General features: G+C 43.8%; 1 protein-coding gene across 6 annotated transcripts in view; it reads left to right on the forward strand.

Moving 5' to 3' along the window:
- ZNF536 (zinc finger protein 536) overlaps positions 1–18,787 on the forward strand; it is a 706,926-nt gene that overhangs the window by 132,653 nt on the left and 555,486 nt on the right. The window contains exon 4 of one of the 6 annotated variants that reach the window (XM_077288721.1): positions 6,203–6,273. The exons of the other annotated variants lie outside the window; for them this stretch is intronic. The gene's annotated coding sequence lies outside the window, so the exon portion shown is untranslated. The remainder of the gene's footprint in view (positions 1–6,202; positions 6,274–18,787) is intronic. 6 annotated transcript variants of the gene reach the window in all.

Here is an 18,787-nt window from a genome sequence, read left to right on the forward strand (position 1 = left end):
TCCTGAAGTACTCTGTGCTGCTGAAGGTGCAACTCCGTGCCCATCACATGCAGTCTTGTCGTCACTTTCTACATCCACAAGGAGAAACCTTACCCCTTAAACCTCAGTCCAGAGCCTCTCACCTAGCCAAATCAGTTCTCATACTTTGCACTGATGAGGGACAACAGCCCGAAACACTGTGTCTGCAAAATTGAGATTCTGATTTGATCATATCATATAGCAAGACTCATTGAAAGGTTGATTATGACTGCGTCCAACAGGTGGCGCTATAGAGTTCAAGTCCTCTTTCTCTCTCAGGAGGCAATTTGCATATCTAAATCATGTGACCTAAATACACAGGTCACTGCCTCCCACAAGATCAACACAATCCTCTTCTGAAATACTCTGTTCACTGTGATTCCGATTATGACCATTTCACCCCTTATGTCACTGCCCTATCTGTTATGAACTGGTGGTTTAGGAGCAACATGGGACGTGCTTTGGAGGAGGTGGTACCTGTACTGACCGCAGTTCCTGAGCTTAACACAACACTAGAAGTAGCCGTGGGATGTTCCTGTCACTCCCTAGACACCTCGTCACAGCCGGAGGACTAACTACCCCTAAAGATAGAAACAGGAAAGCTATCTTGCCTCAGAGAAAATCCCCAAAGGATAAGACAGCCCCCCACAAATATTGACTGTGAGTGGAGAGGGAAATGACATACACAGAATGAAACTAGGATGTAGCAAAGGAGGCCAATCTAGCTAGATAGATAGAACAGGACAGAATGCTGTGCGGTCAGTATTAAAAACTAGAAAAATCCACCACAGAGTTTACAAAAATCTCCACACCTGACTAAAGGTGCGGAGGGTAAATCTGCTTCCCAGAGCTTCCAGCTTAACTGAATAAATCCATACTGACAAGCTGGACTAGAAATAAAACATAGAATGTGCTGAACGATTAAGTCCACAACAAGTGGAAAGCAAAAGAACAAAGCAAGGACTTATCTTTGCTGAACTGGTCAGAATATCAGGGAAATCCAAGAGAGATGTGAATCCAAGCAGGAACCATTGACAACTGGCACTAGCTGAAGGATAGAGCCAGGATAAATAGCTGAGCCAGAATAGACGATCAGTGGAAGCAGCTGCTGACTGCTAAATCCAAGGAGCAGCAGTTCCACTTAAATCCACCGGAGGGAGCCCAAGAGCAGAACTCACAAAAGTGCCACTTACAACCACCGGAGGGAGCCCAAGAGCGGAATTCACAACACCTATCACATGCAGCTCTGTTCTCACAACCATCATCACTAAGTGCATAGGTCACTGCCTCCAACAAAATAAGCACAATTCTCTCTGCTCCTTACTCTGTCAGTCTGAGTTCAGTCCTCTTCACACATCTTGATACTGCTCTGTTACTTTTCATCCTGTCTGCAGGAAAATCGTGGCCAAGTCACTGTCCCCAATAAGGTCAACACACTCATCTCCTGAAATACTCTGAAGCTGAGTGTGTTGATCTTGTAGAATTCAGTGACCTTGTAATAATTATACGGGATAACTCAGGAGACTCTTTGCGTGGAACAAGACAAATACAGGACACAGTTTTATAAGTGGTAAAGTCTATATTATCACACGGTGATTCAAACAGGTGCAGAGAGAAACTCAAGTCCACAACACTTGGTGCAAATATAAAATGCAGCTCAGCAGTCTATAGGAAACGTCAGAGGAAAATGCAATCACGCAGAAAGTCTAGGAAGCACAATTATCCTGGGGATACTTGACACGAATAAGTCCATGCTTAGTCCAAACACAGATAGATATGCTTATAAGGCAGTTCAAATAATATCTTAGCTCAACCAGGGAGGCCTGGGTAATAGTCTCAGGTTCTTGCAGAGCAGCGACAGCTTACATGTCCAGCAAATGCAGATGGAAGTTAACACGAGCAGCAGATGAAAGAGGATTTCTGGAACTGGTGTATGCAGCAGGAACTCAGAGCAGAGTAGCAGGATAACCCCACAGGTTCACAGGAGCAGGTATATAGCCAGGGAGTCACCAGAGGTCAGGAGCTGGATGCAAGGCAGAATACTCTAGCACAGACTGAAGGCTGGGGTGGAGTTTTATAGCAGGAAGACACAGTGCACATGAGACCAAGGATGCCATCTTGGAAAAGGGCAGTAATGCACAAAAGGTAATAAAAATGTTGAGAGTCCTGACAGACCTATCCACTTATATGATGATGTCTAAGAAGACAGAGCAGCATGGGACAGGTGCAATTTCATGATGTGAGGAATGTTCATAGACTATGATTGGGGTTGGTTATTTTGGTGGAGGATTGTCTTGCTTTTACTGGAGAAAGTGACCTGTGAACTCATATGATGATGTTAGTGAAGACAAGTCTGTGATGGGGCAGCGTCATGCTCTGATGAGAAGAATGATCTCAGACTGAGTAAAAGGAGTGACACCTTCAGCCACCCAGAGTATTTTTGGAGAGTAGTGTACTGATCTTGTGGGAGGCAGTGACCTGTGCTCTCTGCATTGATATCTGAGAGGACTGGGCTGGTTATAAAGAAACAGTTGCAACAGTACAGAGGATTTCAGAAGAGGACTGTGCAGTTATATGATGTCACATAAGACAGGGCGGAAGGGACAAGGACCTGAGGAGGGGAATGATTGCAAAATGAGAGTGAAAGGGGTTGTACCTTCAGCAGCACAGCCTAGCTCTGAAGAGGAGTGTGCTAATTATGTGGGAGGCAAAGACCTGCTTACATGATTTCTCAGAGGATAAGGTAGTATCACCATATGAGGAAGCAAATGATCATAGACTGATAGTGAAAAACTGGGCCCATCCAGCAGCACAAAGTATTTCCAGAGAGTGTTGTGCTGATTTTGTGGTAGACATTGACCTGCCCAACCTTTGATGCTGTCAGTCATGACATTCATGTGACAGGTGTACTGCCATGGCTTGAAGATAGAAATACTCAGACGTTAAAAGAAGGTCCTTCTCCAGAAGCACAGAGTATTTCAGGGGACGAGTGTGTTGATTTTGTAGGAGGCAGTGACTATGCATGCTGTGACGCTGTTAGTAAAGACAGTCCTACATGTGATAGAAGTAGAGCTATGATGTGAGTAGAGAAATGATCACCGGTGGACAGTAAAAGAGTAGCACAGAGTATTTCAGGGGATGAGTGTGTTGATTTTGTTGGAGGCACTGACCTGTGCATGCTGTTATGCTGTTAGTGAAGACAGTCCTGCATGTGACAGAAGTAGTGCTATAACGTGAGGTGAGAAATGATTACCGGCGAACAGTAAAAGAGCAGCACAGAGTATTTCAGGAGAGTAGTGTAAGCTTCCAGAGAGCCTGAATGTACGGTGATGAAGACGCGGTAGGAATACAGTGAGATGCTCAGCCCTTAGTCGGGCACCTAGGGGGGTAATGCTTCCTTCTTGTTATCACCGCAGGACGCCGCAAGAAACGTAACTGTTCTTAACTCGATGATTTACATGAAAAATCATCATATAAAAACCAATTTGAAGAGGTCGGCGACCACGGAGAGCCGCACGCGCGCCACCATAAGGTGCTCCTGCTTTCTGGATGACTTTGATCTGCATCCACTTATGATGACAGCAGATGGCACCTTGTCAGCTCCGGGTTGGAGTTTTTCCATAACGGCTGCGATGATCTTTATGGTGGTAAATGCTCCTCGGCGAGGACGGACGCTCTCCGGAGAAAATTGCAGACGCCACCTTTAAAGAGGGAGACTTTTCAGGTCATGATTGTGGGTGTAAGAAATCCGAGGATCGCATGATTGTGCCTGTGGATGTGACGCGCTGTCACTGCGGATCACAGTAAAGTGGCGCTGACATTAATCCTGCAGAGATGTATGGCTCCCTTCACTTCTCATCTCATTGATAAGTATTCACTCCTAATAACGGGGGATGGCTTCATTGCTATTTTCATTTTGTGGTTACAAGTGCTGACATTCCCTGTGTCGGAGGCGATCATTGTGACCTAGTGTATGGGCACAGGTGTATAGTCTGACAGGTGCCGGATTATAGGATATTCTGGATTAACGGATGGTATTAGAATCACACTATGCCTGTGGAAAGAGTGGATCCCTCCTATCTCAGGGCTGACCCACACGTCCAGATAATTCCGGTACCGGAATAAATCGGTACCGGAGTTATCCGTGTCCGTGTGCCTGGGAACTCACGGAGGCCATACGTGCGGCACACGTGTGCCGCCCGTATGGCGAGTGGGTACCACACGGAGCGTGTGGTACCCACTCTGCATGGTGCTGAAGCTGCGATTCATATCATCCCTGCAGCAACGTTTGCTGCAGGGAAAATATGAAGAATAGTGTTTAAAATAAAGATCCATGTGTCCGCCGCCCCCCCACCCCCTGTGCGCCCCCCCCGCTGGTCAGAAAATACTCACCCGGATCCCCCGTCGGCTGTCGCTCCTTCCTGGTCTGGCCGCGGCTTACTGTATGCGGTCACGTGGGGCCGCTCATTTACACTCATGAATAGGCGGCTCCGCCCCTATTGGAGGTGGAGCCACATATTCATGAGTGTAATCGGCCGCATACAGTAGAGAAGCCGCGGCCAGACCAGGAAGGAGCGACTGCCGACGGGGGATCCGGGTGAGTATTTTCTGACCAGCGGGGGGGGCGCACAGGGGGTGGGGGGGCGGCGGACACATGGATCTTTATTTTAAACACTATCATTCATATTTTCTCTGTAGCAAACGCTGCTACAGGGAACATATGAATGGCGGCTTCAGCACCATGTGGGGGGGGACAGCGCTTACTGTAGCGCTGTCTCCGGCACGCCACACGGACCCCAGACGGAGAATGTCCGTGTGAGGTCCGTGTTTTACACGGACCCATTGACTCTATTGGGTCCGTGTAATCCGTGCGCTCCCACGAACACTGACATGTCTCCGTGTTTGGCACACGGAGACACGGTCCGCACACGGTCCGCACAAAATCAATGACATCTGAACAGATGCATTGATTTTTATGGGTCTACGTGTGTCAGTGTCTCCGGTACGGGAGGAAACTGTCACCTCACGTACCGGAGCCACTGACGTGTGAAACCGGCCTAAAGACAAAATTGTTGGTTCCCGTCAATACACAATGGTCACTGAAATAACTTGAAACTGACAAAAGTAATTTTCAACGTAAATTTACCAAATATACATAATGAGAATCAGAGTTTGCCTTTTAGTTTTGGTTCATCAGACAAAAAAAACTAATGAAACTGTCCCTGAGAAAAATGATGATCCCTTTAACGTAAGTTTTCCCACAAACAAGGTTAATTTTAATAAATAGGTCTTGGAATAATAATAAGTTTCACAATTGAATGAGTTTTAAAAAAAATGTTCCTGTGCTGAGATAATCTTATAAATGTGCCCCTGCTGTGTACTGTGTAATGGTCGTGTCTGACCGTACAGAAACATTGTGTGATCATACCACACAGCTCCTGGGCAGGGGAGGAAATAAGAGTGTACAGACATTACAGCACGGGATCACAGATGATTCTTTCTGTGAGGTAAAACATCTAACTGCCTATTTAAAAAAAAAGAAATAATCTGTGACCCCCTGCTGTAATGTCTATATACTCTTTTCCTTCCCTGCCCAGGAAATGTGGTATGATCAGACCATATTCTAACACAATGAGACCCGACCATTACACAGTACACAGCAGGGGCACATTTATAAGATTATCTCAGCGCAGGAACATTTTTTTTTTTAGACACATCCAATTGTGGAATTTATTATTATTCCAAGATCTATTGATTAAAATGTTAATGAAATTCAACTTTGTTCGTGGTAAAACTCCTTTAATATATTGTTGCATGACCTTTTGAGGTGATCCACTGCAAGCAAACGATTTCTGTGCCTCTCAGAATTCTGCCCCCGTCCACAGGTATTTTGGCCTCTCCTCATGAGCAGACGGCTCCTTGTGTCTCAGTTGTGAAGGCATCTACTCCAATCTGCTGGTCTCAGCGCCTTCCACAGATATTCTGTTGGATTTAGATCAGGGTCATAGAAGCCTTTTTAGAAGAGTCCGATACTTTGCTCTCAGCTGTTCTTGGATGTTTTTAGCTGTTTTGGGTCATTATCCTGTTGGAGGATCCTTGACCTGTGACTCAGATCAAGTTTTCTGACACTGGGCAACATATTTTGCTGCTTGATAGTCTTGAGATATCATTGTACCCCACACAGGTTCAAGATTCCCTGTGCCAGATGCAGCAAAGCAACCCCAAAACATCCCTGAGTCTCCACCATGGGTCACAGTAGGTGCAATGTTCTTTTCTTTGTAGGCTTCATTAGTGCGTCTGTAAACATAGATTTGACTCCAAAAAGCTCCATATTTGCCTCATGTGTCCAAGGGACATTCTCCCAGAAACTTGTGACTTGTCAATATGTATTTTGGCACATTCCAGTTTGGCTTTTTTATGATTTGCATTCGACAGTGGTTTCCTCCTCGGTCCTTTTCCATGAATTCCATTTTGGCCAAGACAGTGACAGACGGTGCGACCCGACTCTGATGGACCATCCTAGACCTTTGGATTCTCTTCTAATGTCTTTGGGAATTGTTCTGGGCTCTTTGGTCACCATTAGTGCTGATCAAATGTGCTTGGATAAGGTGTTATCTGAGCATTCGGTGTGCTTGAAAAATATGTTTGGCTGCATGAGTTGCAGCTGTTAGCGTCAACACATACAGAGATTGCCTAACAAACAGGAAATCCCTGCATGTGTGGCGACTGTGGAACAGCCTTGAGACATGCAGGCACAGGGACTCGGACATAAATTTGGAGCATGCCAAAGACACTTGATTAGCACATGAGCATACTCAGATAACACCATATCCAAGCATGTTTGCTCATCACAGATTCCCATTCGTATTATACAATTGTATGAAAAAGTGTTTGCCCCTTCCTGATTTCCTGTTCTTTTGCATGCTTGTTACACCTAAATGTTTCAGATCACCAAATAAATTTAAATATTAGACAAAGATAGCACAATCACAAAATGCAGTTTTGAAATGAAGGTCTTATTAGTAAAAGAAAATGAAATCCAAACCTACAGGGTCCTGTGTAAAAAAATAAATAAAATAAAATAAAATAAAAGTGATTGCCCCTAAACCTAATAACTGGTTGGGCCACCCTTAGCAGCAACAACTGCAATCAAGAGTTTGTGATAACTAGCAATGAGTCTTTTACAACTCTCAGGAGGAATTTGGGCCACTCATCTTTGCAGAATTATTGTAATTTAGCCACGTTGGAGGGTTTCCGAGCATGAGCTGCCTTTTTAAGGTCATGCCACAGCATCTCAGTCGGATTAAGGTCAGGCCACTGCAAAGTTTTAATTTAGTTTTTTTTAAGCCATTCAGAGGTGGACTTGCTGGTATGTTTTGGATCATAGTCCTTCTGCATAACCCAAACGCGCATCAGCTTAAGGTCACAAACAGATGGCCGGACATTCTCCTTCAGGATTTTTTGGTAGACAGCAGAATTCATGGTTCCATTTACCACCACAAGTCTTCCAGGTTCAAAAGCAGCAAAACAGCCCCAGACCATAACACTACCACCACCATATTTTACTGTTGGTATGATGTTCTTGTTCTGAAATGCTGTGTTACTTCTACGCCAGATGTAATAGGACATACACCTTCCAAAAAGTTCAACTTTTGTCTTGTCAGTCCACAGAGTTTTTTTCCAAAAGTCTTGGGGATTATCAAGATGTTTTCTGGCAAAACTGAAGTGAGCTTTCATGTTCTTATTGCTCAAGGGTGGTTTTCATCATGAAGTTCTGCCAGGCAGTCCATTTTTGCCCAATCTCTTATAGTGGAGTCATGAACATTGACCTTAACTGAAGCAAGTGAGGTCTGAAGTTCTTTGGATGTGGGGTCTTTTGTGGCCTCTTGGATAAGTCGTTGTTGCGCTCTTGGGGTAACTTTGATCAGCCGGCCACTCCTGGGAAGGTTCACCATTGTTCCATGTTTTCACCATTGGTGGATAATGGCTCTCACTGTGGTTCACTGGAGTCCCAAAGCTTCAGAAATGGCTTTATAACCTTTTCCAGACTGATAGAGCTCAATTAGTTTGTTTCTCATTTGTTCCAGAATTTCTTTATATCCCTGCACAATGTGTAGCTTCGGAGGATCTTTTGGTCTACTTCACTTTGTCAGACAGGTCCTATTTAAGTGGTTTCATGATAGAGAACAGGTGTGGCAGTCATCAGGCCAGGGTGTGGCCAAGGAATGTGATCTCAGCTTCCCAAAGATGTAATAAGCAACATGTAATTTATGTGAGAAGGGGGGCAATCACTTTTTCACACAGCACCCCGTGGGTTTGGATTTCTTTTTTCTTTAATAATAAAGACTTTAATTTATAAACTGTATTTTTTTGTCACTTGTGTTACCTTTGTCTAATATTTAATTTGTTTGGTGATCTGAAACATTTACGTGTGACAAGCATGCAAAAGAATAGGAAATCAGGAAGGGAGCAAACACTTTTTCACACAACTGTATGTCTCTTCAATTTGTCATGAGTTTTCCTCTTACAGCCACATCCATGGAGCTCCAGTTCCATCCCATAGACCTTACACTTCTGAACAACATCTGTAAGGCTATGTGCACACGTTGCGGATTCGTGTGCAGATTTTTCCGCATCGTTTTTGCTAAATCCGCAGGTAAAACTCACTGTGGATTACCTGCGGATTTACCGTGGATTTACTGCGGATTTCCTGTGGTTTTTGTGAAGATTCCACCTGCGGTTTTACACCTGCGGATTCTTATTATGGATCAGGTGTAAAACAGCTGCGGAATCTGCACAAAGAATTGACATGCTGCGGAAAATACAACCCAGCATTTCCGCGATGTATTTTCCGCAGCATGTGCACTGCGGATTTCGTTATCCATTCGTTTACATGGTACTGTAAACTGCATGGAAAACTGCTGCAGATCTGTCTGTCTATCTATCTATCTATCTATCTATCTATTTATCTATTATCTATCTACCTATCTATCTATCTATTTATCTATTATCTATCTACCTATCTATCTATTATCTATCATCTATTATCTATCTCTCTATTATCTATTATCTATCTAGAAGGATAGAAGGAACCAACAATTTTATCCATGTCTGTCTGTCTATCTATCTATCTATCTATTATCTATCTATCTATCTATCTATCTATCTATCTATCTATCTATCTATTTACCTATTATCTATCTATTTACCTATCTATCTATTATCTATCATCTATTATCTATCTCTCTATTATCTATTATCTATCTATCTATTATCTTTCCATCTAGTATCTATCATCTCTCTATTATGTATCTATCTATTATCTATCATCTATCTATTATCTATCTGTTATCTACCTATCATCTATTTATCTATTATCTATCTATCTTTCTATCTATTATCTATCTATTATCTATCTATCATCTATTATCTATCTATCTATCTATTATCTATCTATCTATCTATCTATCTATCTATCTATCTATCTATCTATCTATCTATCTATCTATCTATCTATCTTTGTCCAGTAAAGGTTCAGCATAGGAAGTGAAACGTCTCATGGGCCACTAATGTTTACTATATTTGCTCTTCAGTAAGAGTTCTGCTTCCATTATTTTTAATATAGATATATATGTGATCGATATGATATTTTTTCATCATCTGTGATATATATTGGATCTATAGATAGATAATTCCATGGGTTACTATGTTGCAAATAGTTGTCGGTGCACATCTCCATGTATGTTTCAGAAAGCACAGTTTCTGTATCTCTTACACCCGGGTGAGGACGTGATGATTTGTAACCTTCTATTTTTTGGGAACTTCCATGGTTCCCTCCCTGCCTTATTTAGTCTGAGCTGCAGATTGGCTGTGATTAGGTGACAGCACCTCAGCGAATGATTTCCAGAATGGAGCAGGAATGTAATATTCCTGTGTGAAGACTTCGATAATGCTGAGACGTGGAGGTCGGGAATTTACAAGTCTTTATTTTACACCAACGCTGCAGTTTATTGCTAAACGGAGAGATTAAATATTTTCAGAAGTAGAAGATTGTGTTCAGATGGAAACCACAGAGCCACACACAGCACTGGTATATACGGATAGTATATAGCAGTGGTGTATCCAGGGGGGTGCAGCCTCGGCATGTGCCCCGGGCGCAGCCGACAGGGGGGCGCCAGCGAGCCGCCTGATGATGCGGCGGTCCAAGGAGGCTCCTAATCGGCAGCATTCTGCTGCCCCCACAATGAGCTACTCACCTACTCCTGGCGGCGCGGTCCCTGCAGGTCTCCGGTTCCCCGGCGCCCCAGCTTCTTCCTGTACTGAGCGGTCACATGGTACCGCTCATTACAGTAATGAATATGCGGCTCCACCTCCCATAGGGGTGGAGCCGCATATTCATTACTGTAATGAGCGGTAACGGTGACCGCTCGGTACAGGGAGAAGCTGCAGCGCCGCCCTGGGGAAGCAGGGACTGCACCGCGCCAGGAGCAGGTGAGTATAACCGGGAGGGGGAGCGCTGCGCGATATTCACCTGCTCCTCGCTGCTCCGTCTTCAGCAGTGATGCTGAGGTCAGAGGGCGTGGTGACGTAGTTAGTGTGCGCCCTCTGCCTGAACGTCAGTGCTGAAGATGGATCGGCGGCTTGAACGAGGAGCAGGTGAATATTGAAAGTGCCAGGGGCCTGAGCGCCGGAGAGGTATGTGATTTTTTTTTTTTTATCGCAGCAACAGCAAATGGGGCAAGTGTCTGTATGGAGCATCTTATGGGGCATGATTAACGTTTCTGCAGCACTATATAGGGCAAATATATTTATGTAGCATCTTATTTGGCATAATCAACGTTTCTGCAGCACTATATGGGGCAAACATATTTATGGAGCATCTTATGGGGCCATAATTAACATTTGTGCAGCATTAATTGGCGCAAATATATTGATGGAGCATCTTATGGGGCATAGTCAACGTTTGTGGAGCACTATATTGGGCAAATGTGTCTATGGAGGATCTTATGGGGCCATTATTAACCTTTATGCAGCATTATATGGGGCTCCTGATTCAATATGGATATTCAAAAGCACTTAACCTACCACTGTCTCAATTAATTTTACTTTTATTGGTATCTATTTTAACATTATGGGGATTCAGGAATGTACCTTGGCTTGGTCATAAAGTTTCAATAGAGTTAAGGTCCAAATGGGGGAGGTTGGGGGGGTGGGGCGCCAAACTGATCCTTTGCCCCGGGTGCAGGAAAGGCTAGATACACCTCTGGTATATAGTGTACACTGTGTTCCAAATTATTATGCAAATTGGATTTAAGTGTCATAAAGATTTAATTGTTTTGTTTTTCAAATAAACTCGTGGATGGTATTGTGTCTCAGGGCTCAGTGGATCACTGAAATCAATCTTAAACACATGTGATAATTGGTTTTCCAGTTGATTCTAATTAAAGGAAAACTACTTAAAAATGATGTTCCACATTATTAAGCAGGTCACAGTTTTCAAGTAACGTGGGAAAGAAAAAGGATCTCTCTGCTGCTGCATCAAATAGTGCAATGCCTTGGTGAAGGGATGAAAACATTAGAAATTTTCTGAAAACTTAAGTGTGATCATCGTACTGTTAAGAGATTTGTGGCTGTATCTGACCACAAATGTGTTTGTGCTGATAAAGGCATAATGAGGAAGATTTCTGCCAGGCAAGTTCATCGGATTAAGAGAGCAGCTGCTTAATAGCCATTACAAAGCAGCAAACAGGTATTTGAAGCTGCTGGTGCCTCTGGAGTCCCTCGAACCTCAAGGTGTAGGCTCCTTCAGAGGCTTGCTTTGGTGCATAAACCTACTTTTTGGCCACCCTTAAACAGTGTTCACAAGCAGAAATGGTTGTATTGGGCCCACACATACATGAAGACTAATTTCCAAACAGTCTTGTTTACTGATAAGTGTTGAGCAACCCTGGATGGTTCAGATGGATGGAGTAGTGGATGGTTGGTGGATGACCACCATGTCCCAACAAGGCTGCGACGTCAGCAAGGAGGTGGAGGAGTCATGTTTTGGGCCGGAATCATGGAGAAACAGCTGTTGGGGCCCTTTAAGGTTCCTGGCGGTGTGAAAATGACCTCTGTAAAGTATATAGAGTTTCTGACTGACCACTTTCTTCTATGGTATAAAAAGCAGAAACGTGCCTTCAGGAGCAAAATCATCTTCATGCATGACAATGCACCATCTCATGCTGCACAGAATACCTCTGAGTCATTGGCTGCTATGGGCATAAAAGGAGATAAACTCATGGTGTGGCCACCATCTTCCCCTGACCTCAACCCTATAGAGAACCTTTGGAGAATCATCAAGCAAAAGATCTATGAGTGTGGGAGGCAGTTCACATCAAAACAGCAGCTCTGGGAGGCTATTCTGACTTCTTGCAAAGAAATACAAGCAGAAACTCAATGGATGCAGGAATTGTGAAGGTGATATCAAAGAAGGGTCCTATGTTAACATGTAACTTAGCCTGTTAGGATGTTTTGGAGTTAAATAGCTTTTTTGTTCAGTGAATGTGACCTCCTAATGCTGCAAATTCCACAAATGAGCATTTTAAGTTCTTTACAACATATCAAATGTTTAGAAATTCTACTGTGCCTAATAATTTGAAACAGTGCATTTTGAGTTTTTATTCATTTTGGAGATTATACTGTTATCATTGGGAGGTTTCTTCAATAAAATTCTATATATACTCTAACGGGTGATGACTTTTATTAGACTGACTGTCATTTGCACCAACCATTTAGGAAAATCCGATAAAAATGTAATTTGCATAATAATTTGGAACATAGTGTATACGAGTAGGAGCAGCGCTGCAGGGGTATACGGGAAAAGTCAGGTGTAGTCACCGAGACTTCTGTACATTATATAGTGTTATATCCCCCCTCCTGTACATTATATAGTGATATATCTCCCGATCCTGTACATTATATGGTGCTATATCCCCCGCTCCTGTACATTATATAGTGATATATCCCCCGCTCCTGTACATTATATAGCGATATATCCCCCACCCCTGTACATTATGTAGTGATATATCCCCCTCCTGTACATTATATAGTGATATATCCCCCGCTCCTCTACATTACATAGTGATATATCCCCCGATCCTGTACATTATATGGTAATATATCCCCCTCCCGTACATTATATAGTGATATATCCCCCGCTCCTGTACATTATATAATGATATATCCCCCGATCCTGTACATTATATAGTGATATTTCCCCACTTCTGTACATTATATAGTGATATATCTCCCGCTCCTATACATTATATTGTGATATATACTCCCCCGATCCTGTATATTATATAGTGATATATCCCCCGCTTCTGTACATTATATTGTGATATATCCCCCGATCCTGTATATTATATAGTGATATATCCCCAGATCCTGTACATTATATAGTGATATATCCCCCGCTTCTGTACATTATATAGTGATATCTCCCGCTTCTGTACGTTATATTGTGATATATCCCCCCGATCCTGTATATTATATAGTGATATATCCCCCGCTTCTGTACATTATATTGTGATATATCCCCCCTATCCTGTACGTTGTATAGTGATATATCCCCCACTCCTGTACATTATATAGTGATATATCCCCCCTCCTGTCCATTATATAGTGATATATCCCCCGATCCTGTATATTATATAGTGATATATCCCCCGCTTCTGTATATTATATGGTGATATATCCCCCGCTTCTGTATATTATGTAGTGATATATTCCCCGCTTCTGTAATATATAGTGTTATATCCCCCGCTCCTGTACATTATATAGATATATATCCCCCGCTTCTGTGCATTATATAGTGATATATCCCCGCTCCTGTACATTATATAATGATATATCCCCCTTACTGTATATTAAATAGATATATATTCCCGCTCCTGTACATTATATAGATATATATCTCCCTGCTCCTGTACATTATATATTGATATATCCCCGCTACTGTACATTATATAATGATATATCCCCCGATCCTGTACATTATATAATGATATATCCCCCTTACTGTATATTAAATAGGTATATATTCCCGCTCCTGTACATTATATAGCTATATATCTCCCCGCTCCTGTACATTATATATTGATATATCCCCGCTCCTGTACATTATATAATTATATATCCCCCTTACTGTATATTATATAGATATATATTCCCGCTCCTGTACATTATATAGATATATATCCCCCTCGCCATCAGATATGTGTCGCTTTGTATCTTCGGTTCTCGGTGTGGACTGGTTGTGGTTGTGCTGAGATCAGTCTTTCGCTCCATTATGGCGCTGCGTCCGTCCATCTGTTACTTGTCATTATTAGTCCGGGGATCTGTATTCGTTGACTGATATAATATTTGGGAATGTGAGCGCATCTCGGCACACAGGAGCCTTTGTTCTGCCGCGCTTTCATCTGAAGTTCTCAGTAGCGCAGTATGGGAGCTGCTTTCCTGTGATGGCCGATCAGCGCACATCTGAATCCTCTGTCGGGCGCGGCGCGCTCAGGTGATAGCGGGGTCTGTTCGGGAAGGGAAGGTCCGGATTGTGTCACGTTTGGCAGGTAACTGGCACATTTTTATCACTTTCCAATAAGACAGCTGCTTTTTATTCAGTGCTGGGAATTGGTGTGTGGGGGCCACCGTCATGGGGTCGGGGCGGCCCTCCAGGTGCATCTCTTGTCGGGAAGTCTCCGAGATAATAAATTCATCTAAATATGAGTTATTGTTCTGTGGTATCAGCCATTTCCGTTAGCATCATTGCATCCCATCAAGGTGAATCCTTTGACCACTAACAATATTTTTGCCGCAATATTAGAGCTTTCTGTGCCGTCAAAAATACCAATGTTCAACATACATATAATGTGCTATTGCACTCTATTATCAGCCATTTCTAGGACAAGGCTACCGGTGACTGTAGAGCTAAGATGAACTATTGTTCTATTTTATCCGCCATTTCAACATGGCTGACCTGCAATACCAGACATTTTCTGCATGTAGAAATGGCGCTGTTTTCGGAAAAATTACCATTTTTGGGACCTTATTTATCAACTGTTTTTCACCAGTTTTCTGGCGTGCGGCTGTAAATGTCACACATTGTTGTTGCACCAACCTTTTTAAGACGTAGGCACTGCTTACCCAGGAAGATTTACACCAGAGTTTACCCCAGGAAGGTGCCATAAATTGCACAGACTGTAGTGTTTTTCCTGCGATGGAGCAGATCTGCCAAATTAATTAAGAATGACTCCTTCTACTTGAGAGCTACCTTCAAAATCCGTGCACAAAAATTAGTCTTACCTGCAATAGCAGACTCAACCTGTCAACAAGGATGGCGCTGTTTCTGAAAAAAATGCTTTTTTCTTTTCAAGGTTTGCATGCACGCAAAAAAAAACGTAAAATGTAAAAAAATTCCTTTTGCCATGTCCTGCATCTGTAATTCTGCCATATTTTCCCAGCCACTTGTAAGTTTCCAAAATCGCATCTATGAGGAATATATTGGGGAAGAAGGTGGGAGTGTCGCGGACCACCTCTGATTCTTAGCTATATCTGGAGGGTTGTACGTACATGTAATCAGCAGTGGTAGAGGCGTATTAGCACAGTGATGGATATATGTGCGAGTCCTCGGCGCACATCATTTCAAAACAATCAGACCCAATTTGAATAATGCATTTTGCGGATTTAACGTGAAGATGCAAACGTAGAGGCCGGTCTTATGGCTCAAGGGTTAACGCAGCGTTTCCGTTCTATTGCTAGGAGGGAAAAAAGTTGCTCAATGTGCTAGAATGGCGGTATAATATTCCAATCAATGTGAGATAACGAGGGTAATAATGATGAATGTCTCGCTCACGTTCACTCGTTTGGACGATTAGAGTCATTATTTCTCCATCAGGACGTATCTAAACCGACACCGGGTTACCCATCCCCAGCGCTAACATCATGAGGCCTGACACCTCACAGGAGGACGGAACGAGCAATTCCTGGTCGTAGGAGTGGAAGGGTGCGGATAGCCGGAAAAAGTGTCAAACTTCCCAAGTATGAAATGAGCATGGGATCACTGAGGACTTCACGAGAAGTGGGATCAGATGGGGTTGCATCATTTTAGACCTCTTATATCATTGTAGCCAGGAACTAGGCTGCCAGATCCTAATATTCTCACGGACCTTCACTAGTGATGAGCGAAGCTTCTTAAGAAGAGTCCGATACTTTGCACTAAGCCGTTCTTGGATGATTTTAGCCGTTTTGGGTCATTATCCTGTTGGAGGATCCATGACCTGTGACTGAGACCAAGTTATCTGACACTGGGTAACACAGATCGCTGCTTGATAGTCTTGAGATTTCATTATACCCCACGCAAATTCAAGATTCCTTGTGTCAGATGAAGCAAAGCAGCCACAAAATATCTTCAAGGCTCCACCATGTGTCACAGTAGGTGCAATGTTCTTTTCTTTGTAGGCTTCCTTTTTGCATCTGTGAACATAGATGTGACTCCAAAAAGCTCCAGATTTGTCTCATCTGTCCAAAAGACGTTCTCCCAGAAGCTTTATGGCTTGTCAATATGCATTTTGGCACATATCAGTCTGGCTTTCTCATGATTTGCATTCAATAGTGGTTTCGTCCTCGGTCGTCTTCCATGAATTCCATTTTGGCCAAGACAGTGACTGACGGTGCTATCTGACACTGATGGACTTTGACCCTGGAGTTCTCCTATATTCTATTTGTGAATTGTTCTGGGCTCTTTGGTTACCATTAGTGAAGAACGAATGTTATCTGAAGGTGTTATCAGGCCATGCTCAGGTGCTTACTGAGTGACTTCGGCGTGCTTGAATATTATGTTCAAGTCCCTCGGCTGCATGTCTCGCGCCTGTTCGAAAACCGCAACACACAGGGATTGCCTAACAATCAGGCATGTGTTGCGGCTGTCGAACAGTCGTGAGACATTCAGGTGCAGGGACTCGAACACTCGGGGTACGGGATAAGGACGCTGACACTCAAGGTACAGGATAAGGACACTGACACTCAAGGTACAGGATAAGGACGTTGACACTCGGGGTACAGGATAATGACACTGACTCGGGGTACAGGATAAGGACACTGACTCTCGGGGTACAGGATAATCATGCTGACACTCGGGGTACAGGATAATGGCGCTGACACTCGAGGTACAGGATAATGGCACTGACACTCGGGATACAGGATAATGACACTGACACTCGGGGTACGGGATAATGACACTGACACTCGGGGTACGGGATAATGACACTGATACTCGGGGTACGGGATAATGACACTGACACTCGGGGTACGGGATAATGACACTGACACTCGGGGTACGGGATAATGACACTGACACTCGGGGTACGGGATAAGGACGCTGACACTCAAGGTACAGGATAAGGACACTGACACTTGGGGTACAGGATAATGACACTGACTCTCGGGGCACAGGATAAGGACACTGACACTCGGGGTACAGGATAAGGACACTGACTCGGGGTACAGGATAAGGACACTGACTCTCGGGGTACAGGATAATCATGCTGACACTCGGGGTACAGGATAATGACTCTGACACTGGGGGTACAGGATAAGAACACTGACACTCGGGGTAAGAGATAATGACACTGACACTCGGGGTACAGGATAAGGACACTGACACTCGGGGTAAAGGATAAGGACACTGACTCTCGGGGTACAGGATAAGGACACTGACTCTCGGGGTACAGGATAAGGACACTGACTCTCGGGGTACAGGATAAGGACACTGACTCTCGGGGCACAGGATAAGGACACTGACACTCGGGGTACAGGATAAGGACACTGACTCGGGGCACAGGATAAGGACACTGACTCTCGGGGTACAGGATAATCATGCTGACACTCGGGGTACAGGATAATGACTCTGACACTGGGGGTACAGGATAAGAACACTGACACTCGGGGTAAGAGATAATGACACTGACACTCGGGGTACAGGATAAGGACACTGACACTCGGGGTAAAGGATAAGGACACTGACTCTCGGGGTACAGGATAAGGACACTGACTCTCGGGGTACAGGATAAGGACACTGACTCTCGGGGTACAGGATAAGGACACTGACTCTCGGGGTACAGGATAATGACACTGACACTGGGGGCAGAGGCATAGCTAGGGTTTCAACTTAGGGGGGGCGAAACATCTGAGTGGGCCCCTAACCAGCTAACCCTGATTACAGCTACGGTTGCGCACTCTAATTGTGAATATAGGGGAACCTCAGAATATGACCGCACTGTTATTGAAAATAAATCTATATACAAAAACGAACATTGACTTTACCGCCATATTGTGACCATATGCAACTTTGATGGTCACAATACTCTGAGTGCCCCTATAACAATAATGCTTAAGTGCCCACTTAACATTTAATAATGTCCCCTAAGTTCCCCCATGTACTGCTCCATTATACACAGTATGGTGAGCTTAAAGCTTCCCTATACAGTCTAAGGCCCCTACAGCTCCCCTATACACAGTATAATGCTGACAGAACTCCACTATAGAAAGTATAATGCCCCCAGAGCTCCCCTGTATACAGTGTAATGGGCCAACAGCTCCCATATGCATAACATGCCTTCACAGCTCCCTATACAAAGTATGATGGGCCCGCAGCTCCCTTATACACAGTATGATGGGCCCGCAGCTCCCTTATACACAGTATGATGAGCCCGCAGCTCCCTTATACACAGTA

The sequence above is a fragment of the Ranitomeya variabilis genome, chromosome 2 (genome assembly GCF_051348905.1).
Source record: "Ranitomeya variabilis isolate aRanVar5 chromosome 2, aRanVar5.hap1, whole genome shotgun sequence".
In the NCBI taxonomy this organism is placed as follows: domain Eukaryota; kingdom Metazoa; phylum Chordata; class Amphibia; order Anura; family Dendrobatidae; genus Ranitomeya; species Ranitomeya variabilis.